Genomic DNA, 12,515 nt, shown 5'->3' on the forward strand with positions numbered 1-12,515 from the left:
GCCAGTGTTTCCTTCCGGTGCCCGGATCCTTCCTTGGGGGGCTGCAAGCTAGAGGTTCTCTCTGGCCCAGGCAGCCTGCACGGGTAACTGAAATCCTGCAGCACCCCCCCCCCCGTGCCCCAGCGTGTCTCTATCAGGGCCTGGTCTCTGCTGCTGCTGATGCTGACAGGCCCCCAAGCGCCCCAGACACACCTTCCCAGGGTTGCAGCAGTTTCTGCTTCCTGCTTCCAGCTCAGTGCTGGTGCTACTGTGGAGTAAACAGGGTTAGTAGAGAGAGAGGGGGAGAGAGAGAGAGAGAGAGAGAGAGAGAGAGAGAGAGAGAGAGGGAGGGAGGGAGGGAGGGAGGGCGGTGCATATTCAAATCATCAGTCAGCCAGAGCCTGCTGGGAGCCCATTTCTGCAGGCCCACTGACTGCTGGCTGCTGCCCCCGATGGTTGGAGAAGGGCCAGGCTGGGCTAGGCCACACAGCAAGGGCCAAGCCCTCCTCCGGTGCTCCTTCTGATGATGTCTCCCTGAGTGTCTGAGGTCGAGAAAAAGCCCGCCCGCAGAACTGGCCAGAGAGGTCTCTGGCCGATCAGGGGCGTGAAGGGCGGCAGGCAGGCCACCGGCGCAGCAGGCAGCGCAGGGGACGTGCACCTCAAGGCCTTGGCCACCATCTCTCCCTTGGCTTTCAGTGTACCTCAGAATGCCTTTGCTGTTCCGGATCAGGGGAGAGAAGCAACCTTTTCTTAGCAGGTGGGGTCTGTGCTACAGACACGTGGCATTTTCCCAACTGGTTCACAAGCCAACCCCCACCCTTTACAGCGCAGACACAGAAAGCATTTGCTGCTGGTTGGGATTTTCGGGATGGGCCCCTGCTGCTGATGTATTAGGATGGACTTTGGCCAGTCTTTCTTTCTTATACCGACGGCCCGCCCATAAAATTAAAGCACCTTTGCAGGCACAGATGCTCTTAGGGATTTAAATGTAACAGCAGGACCCAAAAAGCAAGGAATGAACCCGAGCCAGATAGGAGTCGACCCTACAATCTTCTGATCCGTACGTAGTCAGACGCCTCATACTGGCCCTCTTGTGTCCCACCTCATCCTCCTCCGCGCAGGCCTTCCAGGGGCCTTTCTGAGGTAGGTGCGCCTGCAAGCCCTGCTGGACCTGATTTTCTAGCCCACGCGCATCACACCCTGACGCTGTTGATAATGCAGCTAACCCCCGGCCCATAGCTGTTGTAAGGGAGAACCTGGACCTGCCAAAGGGAACCAGACCCACGGTGACTTAAAAGCCAAGGGCACTGAAGCCAGCCCCGCCAAAGGAACATTTTAAGTCAGCCTCTGAATGCAAGCAGGGGGCCATCCTGCGCCCCCTGGGGGCGGGGGGGGGGACTGACATGCCGGCCAGCTGCCTCCTCTTGCCTTCTCTTGGAACAGCCCATGGGCCCCCAAACAAAGCCCCCTGACAGGCAGGCCCTCTGTGTTTCCTCTGGCTTGTGGGACTACTGTAATGCACCCAGGCATTGTGCTGGGATCAATCACTTTGCATACAGACTGCACCATGAGCCTTTGCAACTACATTGCTCCGGCAAGCATTCCAAAAATAACAAAAACTCACCTCTCGGACCAGCGCAGCAGTGAATAAGCGCGGACCATTGCTCTCTGGCTCCGTTTCATATCATTCCCCCAAAAGCAAGCGCTTTCTGTCTCAAGAAATGCCCATTGTATGCCACCCTATGTCCAGAGATCATAGATCTGGGGGGGTTTATGTATGGGCTGGGTCAACCTTCAGTCTGTGCTCGCTTCGGCAGCACATATACTAAAATTGGAACGATACAGAGAAGATTAGCATGGCCCCTGCGCAAGGATGACACGCAAATTCGTGAAGCGTTCCATATTTTGGACACATAGCAGGACAGACATGTTCTTTAGCTGCAACATTTATTGACGGGATAAACAGGCCCTCTGTCCATTAGGGCAGGTGTGCTTTTCGGCGTGGAGCTCGTCAGAGTGCGTTTTATTTGGAGATAGCGCTGCGAGTGCTCCAAGCTTATGCCCAGTGGGTGATGATTGCTACATGCCAGGGCAGTTCTAAGCTCTCCTAGGTGCTATTTGCCAACAGCGCATATCACTGTCAGCCTATCTGCTTCACGGGCCAAAGTGCAAAGGGGCTCAGGGCCTGAGTCAGCAGCCAGTGTTTCCTTCCGGTGCCCGGATCCTTCCTTGGGGGGCTGCAAGCTAGAGGTTCTCTCTGGCCCAGGCAGCCTGCACGGGTAACTGAAATCCTGCAGCACCCCCCCCCCCACCCCGTGCCCCAGCGTGTCTCTATCAGGGCCTGGTCTCTGCTGCTGCTGATGCTGACAGGCCCCCAAGCGCCCCAGACACACCTTCCCAGGGTTGCAGCAGTTTCTGCTTCCTGCTTCCAGCTCAGTGCTGGTGCTACTGTGGAGTAAACAGGGTTAGTAGAGAGAGAGGGGGAGAGAGAGAGAGAGAGAGAGAGAGAGAGAGAGAGAGGAGGGAGGGAGGGCGGGCGGTGCATATTCAAATCATCAGTCAGCCAGAGCCTGCTGGGAGCCCATTTCTGCAGGCCCACTGACTGCTGGCTGCTGCCCCCGATGGTTGGAGAAGGGCCAGGCTGGGCTAGGCCACACAGCAAGGGCCAAGCCCTCCTCCGGTGCTCCTTCTGATGATGTCTCCCTGAGTGTCTGAGGTCGAGAAAAAGCCCGCCCGCAGAACTGGCCAGAGAGGTCTCTGGCCGATCGTGGCCGATCAGGGGCGTGAAGGGCGGCAGGCAGGCCACCGGCGCAGCAGGCAGCGCAGGGGACGTGCACCTCAAGGCCTTGGCCACCATCTCTCCCTTGGCTTTCAGTGTACCTCAGAATGCCTTTGCTGTTCCGGATCAGGGGAGAGAAGCAACCTTTTCTTAGCAGGTGGGGTCTGTGCTACAGACACGTGGCATTTTCCCAACTGGTTCACAAGCCAACCCCCACCCTTTACAGCGCAGACACAGAAAGCATTTGCTGCTGGTTGGGATTTTCGGGATGGGCCCCTGCTGCTGATGTATTAGGATGGACTTTGGCCAGTCTTTCTTTCTTATACCGACGGCCCGCCCATAAAATTAAAGCACCTTTGCAGGCACAGATGCTCTTAGGGATTTAAATGTAACAGCAGGACCCAAAAAGCAAGGAATGAACCCGAGCCAGATAGGAGTCGACCCTACAATCTTCTGATCCGTACGTAGTCAGACGCCTCATACTGGCCCTCTTGTGTCCCACCTCATCCTCCTCCGCGCAGGCCTTCCAGGGGCCTTTCTGAGGTAGGTGCGCCTGCAAGCCCTGCTGGACCTGATTTTCTAGCCCACGCGCATCACACCCTGACGCTGTTGATAATGCAGCTAACCCCCGGCCCATAGCTGTTGTAAGGGAGAACCTGGACCTGCCAAAGGGAACCAGACCCACGGTGACTTAAAAGCCAAGGGCACTGAAGCCAGCCCCGCCAAAGGAACATTTTAAGTCAGCCTCTGAATGCAAGCAGGGGGCCATCCTGCGCCCCCTGGGGGCGGGGGGGGGGACTGACATGCCGGCCAGCTGCCTCCTCTTGCCTTCTCTTGGAACAGCCCATGGGCCCCCAAACAAAGCCCCCTGACAGGCAGGCCCTCTGTGTTTCCTCTGGCTTGTGGGACTACTGTAATGCACCCAGGCATTGTGCTGGGATCAATCACTTTGCATACAGACTGCACCATGAGCCTTTGCAACTACATTGCTCCGGCAAGCATTCCAAAAATAACAAAAACTCACCTCTCGGACCAGCGCAGCAGTGAATAAGCGCGGACCATTGCTCTCTGGCTCCGTTTCATATCATTCCCCCAAAAGCAAGCGCTTTCTGTCTCAAGAAATGCCCATTGTATGCCACCCTATGTCCAGAGATCATAGATCTGGGGGGGTTTATGTATGGGCTGGGTCAACCTTCAGTCTGTGCTCGCTTCGGCAGCACATATACTAAAATTGGAACGATACAGAGAAGATTAGCATGGCCCCTGCGCAAGGATGACACGCAAATTCGTGAAGCGTTCCATATTTTGGACACATAGCAGGACAGACATGTTCTTTAGCTGCAACATTTATTGACGGGATAAACAGGCCCTCTGTCCATTAGGGCAGGTGTGCTTTTCGGCGTGGAGCTCGTCAGAGTGCGTTTTATTTGGAGATAGCGCTGCGAGTGCTCCAAGCTTATGCCCAGTGGGTGATGATTGCTACATGCCAGGGCATCTAAGCTCTCCTAGGTGCTATTTGCCAACAGCGCATATCACTGTCAGCCTATCTGCTTCACGGGCCAAAGTGCAAAGGGGCTCAGGGCCTGAGTCAGCAGCCAGTGTTTCCTTCCGGTGCCCGGATCCTTCCTTGGGGGGCTGCAAGCTAGAGGTTCTCTCTGGCCCAGGCAGCCTGCACGGGTAACTGAAATCCTGCAGCACCCCCCCCCCCCCCCCGTGCCCCAGCGTGTCTCTATCAGGGCCTGGTCTCTGCTGCTGCTGATGCTGACAGGCCCCCAAGCGCCCCAGACACACCTTCCCAGGGTTGCAGCAGTTTCTGCTTCCTGCTTCCAGCTCAGTGCTGGTGCTACTGTGGAGTAAACAGGGTTAGTAGAGAGAGAGGGGGAGAGAGAGAGAGAGAGAGAGAGAGAGAGAGGGAGGGAGGGAGGGAGGGAGGGCGGTGCATATTCAAATCATCAGTCAGCCAGAGCCTGCTGGGAGCCCATTTCTGCAGGCCCACTGACTGCTGGCTGCTGCCCCCGATGGTTGGAGAAGGGCCAGGCTGGGCTAGGCCACACAGCAAGGGCCAAGCCCTCCTCCGGTGCTCCTTCTGATGATGTCTCCCTGAGTGTCTGAGGTCGAGAAAAAGCCCGCCCGCAGAACTGGCCAGAGAGGTCTCTGGGCGTGAAGGGCGGCAGGCAGGCCACCGGCGCAGCAGGCAGCGCAGGGGACGTGCACCTCAAGGCCTTGGCCACCATCTCTCCCTTGGCTTTCAGTGTACCTCAGAATGCCTTTGCTGTTCCGGATCAGGGGAGAGAAGCAACCTTTTCTTAGCAGGTGGGGTCTGTGCTACAGACACGTGGCATTTTCCCAACTGGTTCACAAGCCAACCCCCACCCTTTACAGCGCAGACACAGAAAGCATTTGCTGCTGGTTGGGATTTTCGGGATGGGCCCCTGCTGCTGATGTATTAGGATGGACTTTGGCCAGTCTTTCTTTCTTATACCGACGGCCCGCCCATAAAATTAAAGCACCTTTGCAGGCACAGATGCTCTTAGGGATTTAAATGTAACAGCAGGACCCAAAAAGCAAGGAATGAACCCGAGCCAGATAGGAGTCGACCCTACAATCTTCTGATCCGTACGTAGTCAGACGCCTCATACTGGCCCTCTTGTGTCCCACCTCATCCTCCTCCGCGCAGGCCTTCCAGGGGCCTTTCTGAGGTAGGTGCGCCTGCAAGCCCTGCTGGACCTGATTTTCTAGCCCACGCGCATCACACCCTGACGCTGTTGATAATGCAGCTAACCCCCGGCCCATAGCTGTTGTAAGGGAGAACCTGGACCTGCCAAAGGGAACCAGACCCACGGTGACTTAAAAGCCAAGGGCACTGAAGCCAGCCCCGCCAAAGGAACATTTTAAGTCAGCCTCTGAATGCAAGCAGGGGGCCATCCTGCGCCCCCTGGGGGCGGGGGGGGGGACTGACATGCCGGCCAGCTGCCTCCTCTTGCCTTCTCTTGGAACAGCCCATGGGCCCCCAAACAAAGCCCCCTGACAGGCAGGCCCTCTGTGTTTCCTCTGGCTTGTGGGACTACTGTAATGCACCCAGGCATTGTGCTGGGATCAATCACTTTGCATACAGACTGCACCATGAGCCTTTGCAACTACATTGCTCCGGCAAGCATTCCAAAAATAACAAAAACTCACCTCTCGGACCAGCGCAGCAGTGAATAAGCGCGGACCATTGCTCTCTGCCTCCGTTTCATATCATTCCCCCAAAAGCAAGCGCTTTCTGTCTCAAGAAATGCCCATTGTATGCCACCCTATGTCCAGAGATCATAGATCTGGGGGGGTTTATGTATGGGCTGGGTCAACCTTCAGTCTGTGCTCGCTTCGGCAGCACATATACTAAAATTGGAACGATACAGAGAAGATTAGCATGGCCCCTGCGCAAGGATGACACGCAAATTCGTGAAGCGTTCCATATTTTGGACACATAGCAGGACAGACATGTTCTTTAGCTGCAACATTTATTGACGGGATAAACAGGCCCTCTGTCCATTAGGGCAGGTGTGCTTTTCGGCGTGGAGCTCGTCAGAGTGCGTTTTATTTGGAGATAGCGCTGCGAGTGCTCCAAGCTTATGCCCAGTGGGTGATGATTGCTACATGCCAGGGCAGTTCTAAGCTCTCCTAGGTGCTATTTGCCAACAGCGCATATCACTGTCAGCCTATCTGCTTCACGGGCCAAAGTGCAAAGGGGCTCAGGGCCTGAGTCAGCAGCCAGTGTTTCCTTCCGGTGCCCGGATCCTTCCTTGGGGGGCTGCAAGCTAGAGGTTCTCTCTGGCCCAGGCAGCCTGCACGGGTAACTGAAATCCTGCAGCACCCCCCCCCCCGTGCCCCAGCGTGTCTCTATCAGGGCCTGGTCTCTGCTGCTGCTGATGCTGACAGGCCCCCAAGCGCCCCAGACACACCTTCCCAGGGTTGCAGCAGTTTCTGCTTCCTGCTTCCAGCTCAGTGCTGGTGCTACTGTGGAGTAAACAGGGTTAGTAGAGAGAGAGGGGGAGAGAGAGAGAGAGAGAGAGAGAGAGAGAGAGAGAGGAGGGAGGGAGGGAGGGAGGGAGGGCGGTGCATATTCAAATCATCAGTCAGCCAGAGCCTGCTGGGAGCCCATTTCTGCAGGCCCACTGACTGCTGGCTGCTGCCCCCGATGGTTGGAGAAGGGCCAGGCTGGGCTAGGCCACACAGCAAGGGCCAAGCCCTCCTCCGGTGCTCCTTCTGATGATGTCTCCCTGAGTGTCTGAGGTCGAGAAAAAGCCCGCCCGCAGAACTGGCCAGAGAGGTCTCTGGCCGATCAGGGGCGTGAAGGGCGGCAGGCAGGCCACCGGCGCAGCAGGCAGCGCAGGGGACGTGCACCTCAAGGCCTTGGCCACCATCTCTCCCTTGGCTTTCAGTGTACCTCAGAATGCCTTTGCTGTTCCGGATCAGGGGAGAGAAGCAACCTTTTCTTAGCAGGTGGGGTCTGTGCTACAGACACGTGGCATTTTCCCAACTGGTTCACAAGCCAACCCCCACCCTTTACAGCGCAGACACAGAAAGCATTTGCTGCTGGTTGGGATTTTCGGGATGGGCCCCTGCTGCTGATGTATTAGGATGGACTTTGGCCAGTCTTTCTTTCTTATACCGACGGCCCGCCCATAAAATTAAAGCACCTTTGCAGGCACGATGCTCTTAGGGATTTAAATGTAACAGCAGGACCCAAAAAGCAAGGAATGAACCCGAGCCAGATAGGAGTCGACCCTACAATCTTCTGATCCGTACGTAGTCAGACGCCTCATACTGGCCCTCTTGTGTCCCACCTCATCCTCCTCCGCGCAGGCCTTCCAGGGGCCTTTCTGAGGTAGGTGCGCCTGCAAGCCCTGCTGGACCTGATTTTCTAGCCCACGCGCATCACACCCTGACGCTGTTGATAATGCAGCTAACCCCCGGCCCATAGCTGTTGTAAGGGAGAACCTGGACCTGCCAAAGGGAACCAGACCCACGGTGACTTAAAAGCCAAGGGCACTGAAGCCAGCCCCGCCAAAGGAACATTTTAAGTCAGCCTCTGAATGCAAGCAGGGGGCCATCCTGCGCCCCCTGGGGGCGGGGGGGGGGACTGACATGCCGGCCAGCTGCCTCCTCTTGCCTTCTCTTGGAACAGCCCATGGGCCCCCAAACAAAGCCCCCTGACAGGCAGGCCCTCTGTGTTTCCTCTGGCTTGTGGGACTACTGTAATGCACCCAGGCATTGTGCTGGGATCAATCACTTTGCATACAGACTGCACCATGAGCCTTTGCAACTACATTGCTCCGGCAAGCATTCCAAAAATAACAAAAACTCACCTCTCGGACCAGCGCAGCAGTGAATAAGCGCGGACCATTGCTCTCTGGCTCCGTTTCATATCATTCCCCCAAAAGCAAGCGCTTTCTGTCTCAAGAAATGCCCATTGTATGCCACCCTATGTCCAGAGATCATAGATCTGGGGGGGTTTATGTATGGGCTGGGTCAACCTTCAGTCTGTGCTCGCTTCGGCAGCACATATACTAAAATTGGAACGATACAGAGAAGATTAGCATGGCCCCTGCGCAAGGATGACACGCAAATTCGTGAAGCGTTCCATATTTTGGACACATAGCAGGACAGACATGTTCTTTAGCTGCAACATTTATTGACGGGATAAACAGGCCCTCTGTCCATTAGGGCAGGTGTGCTTTTCGGCGTGGAGCTCGTCAGAGTGCGTTTTATTTGGAGATAGCGCTGCGAGTGCTCCAAGCTTATGCCCAGTGGGTGATGATTGCTACATGCCAGGGCAGTTCTAAGCTCTCCTAGGTGCTATTTGCCAACAGCGCATATCACTGTCAGCCTATCTGCTTCACGGGCCAAAGTGCAAAGGGGCTCAGGGCCTGAGTCAGCAGCCAGTGTTTCCTTCCGGTGCCCGGATCCTTCCTTGGGGGGCTGCAAGCTAGAGGTTCTCTCTGGCCCAGGCAGCCTGCACGGGTAACTGAAATCCTGCAGCACCCCCCCCCCCCCGTGCCCCAGCGTGTCTCTATCAGGGCCTGGTCTCTGCTGCTGCTGATGCTGACAGGCCCCCAAGCGCCCCAGACACACCTTCCCAGGGTTGCAGCAGTTTCTGCTTCCTGCTTCCAGCTCAGTGCTGGTGCTACTGTGGAGTAAACAGGGTTAGTAGAGAGAGAGGGGGAGAGAGAGAGAGAGAGAGAGAGAGAGAGAGGGAGGGAGGGAGGGAGGGAGGGCGGTGCATATTCAAATCATCAGTCAGCCAGAGCCTGCTGGGAGCCCATTTCTGCAGGCCCACTGACTGCTGGCTGCTGCCCCCGATGGTTGGAGAAGGGCCAGGCTGGGCTAGGCCACACAGCAAGGGCCAAGCCCTCCTCCGGTGCTCCTTCTGATGATGTCTCCCTGAGTGTCTGAGGTCGAGAAAAAGCCCGCCCGCAGAACTGGCCAGAGAGGTCTCTGGCCGATCGTGGCCGATCAGGGGCGTGAAGGGCGGCAGGCAGGCCACCGGCGCAGCAGGCAGCGCAGGGGACGTGCACCTCAAGGCCTTGGCCACCATCTCTCCCTTGGCTTTCAGTGTACCTCAGAATGCCTTTGCTGTTCCGGATCAGGGGAGAGAAGCAACCTTTTCTTAGCAGGTGGGGTCTGTGCTACAGACACGTGGCATTTTCCCAACTGGTTCACAAGCCAACCCCCACCCTTTACAGCGCAGACACAGAAAGCATTTGCTGCTGGTTGGGATTTTCGGGATGGGCCCCTGCTGCTGATGTATTAGGATGGACTTTGGCCAGTCTTTCTTTCTTATACCGACGGCCCGCCCATAAAATTAAAGCACCTTTGCAGGCACAGATGCTCTTAGGGATTTAAATGTAACAGCAGGACCCAAAAAGCAAGGAATGAACCCGAGCCAGATAGGAGTCGACCCTACAATCTTCTGATCCGTACGTAGTCAGACGCCTCATACTGGCCCTCTTGTGTCCCACCTCATCCTCCTCCGCGCAGGCCTTCCAGGGGCCTTTCTGAGGTAGGTGCGCCTGCAAGCCCTGCTGGACCTGATTTTCTAGCCCACGCGCATCACACCCTGACGCTGTTGATAATGCAGCTAACCCCCGGCCCATAGCTGTTGTAAGGGAGAACCTGGACCTGCCAAAGGGAACCAGACCCACGGTGACTTAAAAGCCAAGGGCACTGAAGCCAGCCCCGCCAAAGGAACATTTTAAGTCAGCCTCTGAATGCAAGCAGGGGGCCATCCTGCGCCCCCTGGGGGCGGGGGGGGGGACTGACATGCCGGCCAGCTGCCTCCTCTTGCCTTCTCTTGGAACAGCCCATGGGCCCCCAAACAAAGCCCCCTGACAGGCAGGCCCTCTGTGTTTCCTCTGGCTTGTGGGACTACTGTAATGCACCCAGGCATTGTGCTGGGATCAATCACTTTGCATACAGACTGCACCATGAGCCTTTGCAACTACATTGCTCCGGCAAGCATTCCAAAAATAACAAAAACTCACCTCTCGGACCAGCGCAGCAGTGAATAAGCGCGGACCATTGCTCTCTGCCTCCGTTTCATATCATTCCCCCAAAAGCAAGCGCTTTCTGTCTCAAGAAATGCCCATTGTATGCCACCCTATGTCCAGAGATCATAGATCTGGGGGGGTTTATGTATGGGCTGGGTCAACCTTCAGTCTGTGCTCGCTTCGGCAGCACATATACTAAAATTGGAACGATACAGAGAAGATTAGCATGGCCCCTGCGCAAGGATGACACGCAAATTCGTGAAGCGTTCCATATTTTGGACACATAGCAGGACAGACATGTTCTTTAGCTGCAACATTTATTGACGGGATAAACAGGCCCTCTGTCCATTAGGGCAGGTGTGCTTTTCGGCGTGGAGCTCGTCAGAGTGCGTTTTATTTGGAGATAGCGCTGCGAGTGCTCCAAGCTTATGCCCAGTGGGTGATGATTGCTACATGCCAGGGCAGTTCTAAGCTCTCCTAGGTGCTATTTGCCAACAGCGCATATCACTGTCAGCCTATCTGCTTCACGGGCCAAAGTGCAAAGGGGCTCAGGGCCTGAGTCAGCAGCCAGTGTTTCCTTCCGGTGCCCGGATCCTTCCTTGGGGGGCTGCAAGCTAGAGGTTCTCTCTGGCCCAGGCAGCCTGCACGGGTAACTGAAATCCTGCAGCACCCCCCCCCCCGTGCCCCAGCGTGTCTCTATCAGGGCCTGGTCTCTGCTGCTGCTGATGCTGACAGGCCCCCAAGCGCCCCAGACACACCTTCCCAGGGTTGCAGCAGTTTCTGCTTCCTGCTTCCAGCTCAGTGCTGGTGCTACTGTGGAGTAAACAGGGTTAGTAGAGAGAGAGGGGGAGAGAGAGAGAGAGAGAGAGAGAGAGAGAGAGAGAGAGGGAGGGAGGGAGGGAGGGCGGTGCATATTCAAATCATCAGTCAGCCAGAGCCTGCTGGGAGCCCATTTCTGCAGGCCCACTGACTGCTGGCTGCTGCCCCCGATGGTTGGAGAAGGGCCAGGCTGGGCTAGGCCACACAGCAAGGGCCAAGCCCTCCTCCGGTGCTCCTTCTGATGATGTCTCCCTGAGTGTCTGAGGTCGAGAAAAAGCCCGCCCGCAGAACTGGCCAGAGAGGTCTCTGGCCGATCAGGGGCGTGAAGGGCGGCAGGCAGGCCACCGGCGCAGCAGGCAGCGCAGGGGACGTGCACCTCAAGGCCTTGGCCACCATCTCTCCCTTGGCTTTCAGTGTACCTCAGAATGCCTTTGCTGTTCCGGATCAGGGGAGAGAAGCAACCTTTTCTTAGCAGGTGGGGTCTGTGCTACAGACACGTGGCATTTTCCCAACTGGTTCACAAGCCAACCCCCACCCTTTACAGCGCAGACACAGAAAGCATTTGCTGCTGGTTGGGATTTTCGGGATGGGCCCCTGCTGCTGATGTATTAGGATGGACTTTGGCCAGTCTTTCTTTCTTATACCGACGGCCCGCCCATAAAATTAAAGCACCTTTGCAGGCACAGATGCTCTTAGGGATTTAAATGTAACAGCAGGACCCAAAAAGCAAGGAATGAACCCGAGCCAGATAGGAGTCGACCCTACAATCTTCTGATCCGTACGTAGTCAGACGCCTCATACTGGCCCTCTTGTGTCCCACCTCATCCTCCTCCGCGCAGGCCTTCCAGGGGCCTTTCTGAGGTAGGTGCGCCTGCAAGCCCTGCTGGACCTGATTTTCTAGCCCACGCGCATCACACCCTGACGCTGTTGATAATGCAGCTAACCCCCGGCCCATAGCTGTTGTAAGGGAGAACCTGGACCTGCCAAAGGGAACCAGACCCACGGTGACTTAAAAGCCAAGGGCACTGAAGCCAGCCCCGCCAAAGGAACATTTTAAGTCAGCCTCTGAATGCAAGCAGGGGGCCATCCTGCGCCCCCTGGGGGCGGGGGGGGGGACTGACATGCCGGCCAGCTGCCTCCTCTTGCCTTCTCTTGGAACAGCCCATGGGCCCCCAAACAAAGCCCCCTGACAGGCAGGCCCTCTGTGTTTCCTCTGGCTTGTGGGACTACTGTAATGCACCCAGGCATTGTGCTGGGATCAATCACTTTGCATACAGACTGCACCATGAGCCTTTGCAACTACATTGCTCCGGCAAGCATTCCAAAAATAACAAAAACTCACCTCTCGGACCAGCGCAGCAGTGAATAAGCGCGGACCATTGCTCTCTGGCTCCGTTTCATATCAT

At 56.4% G+C, this 12,515-nt stretch overlaps 5 non-coding genes across 5 annotated transcripts; all 5 read left to right on the forward strand.

Moving 5' to 3' along the window:
• Positions 1–1,780: 1,780 nt before the first annotated feature.
• Positions 1,781–1,887, forward strand: LOC138568481 (U6 spliceosomal RNA). Its single transcript, XR_011302817.1, has one exon. It is a non-coding gene; the product is annotated as a U6 spliceosomal RNA (small nuclear RNA).
• A 2,072-nt stretch (positions 1,888–3,959) lies between these two features.
• Positions 3,960–4,066, forward strand: LOC138568482 (U6 spliceosomal RNA). The gene has a single exon (XR_011302818.1). It is a non-coding gene; the product is annotated as a U6 spliceosomal RNA (small nuclear RNA).
• Positions 4,067–6,115: 2,049 nt separating this feature from the next.
• On the forward strand, positions 6,116–6,222 carry LOC138568483 (U6 spliceosomal RNA). Its single transcript, XR_011302819.1, has one exon. It is a non-coding gene; the product is annotated as a U6 spliceosomal RNA (small nuclear RNA).
• A 2,064-nt stretch (positions 6,223–8,286) lies between these two features.
• On the forward strand, positions 8,287–8,393 carry LOC138568484 (U6 spliceosomal RNA). The gene has a single exon (XR_011302821.1). It is a non-coding gene; the product is annotated as a U6 spliceosomal RNA (small nuclear RNA).
• Positions 8,394–10,461: 2,068 nt separating this feature from the next.
• On the forward strand, positions 10,462–10,568 carry LOC138568485 (U6 spliceosomal RNA). Its single transcript, XR_011302822.1, has one exon. It is a non-coding gene; the product is annotated as a U6 spliceosomal RNA (small nuclear RNA).
• The last annotated feature ends 1,947 nt before the right edge of the window (positions 10,569–12,515 follow it).

The sequence above is a fragment of the Ambystoma mexicanum genome, chromosome 2p, assembly GCF_040938575.1.
Source record: "Ambystoma mexicanum isolate Mex_15411 chromosome 2p, UKY_AmexF1_1, whole genome shotgun sequence".
Classification (NCBI taxonomy): domain Eukaryota; kingdom Metazoa; phylum Chordata; class Amphibia; order Caudata; family Ambystomatidae; genus Ambystoma; species Ambystoma mexicanum.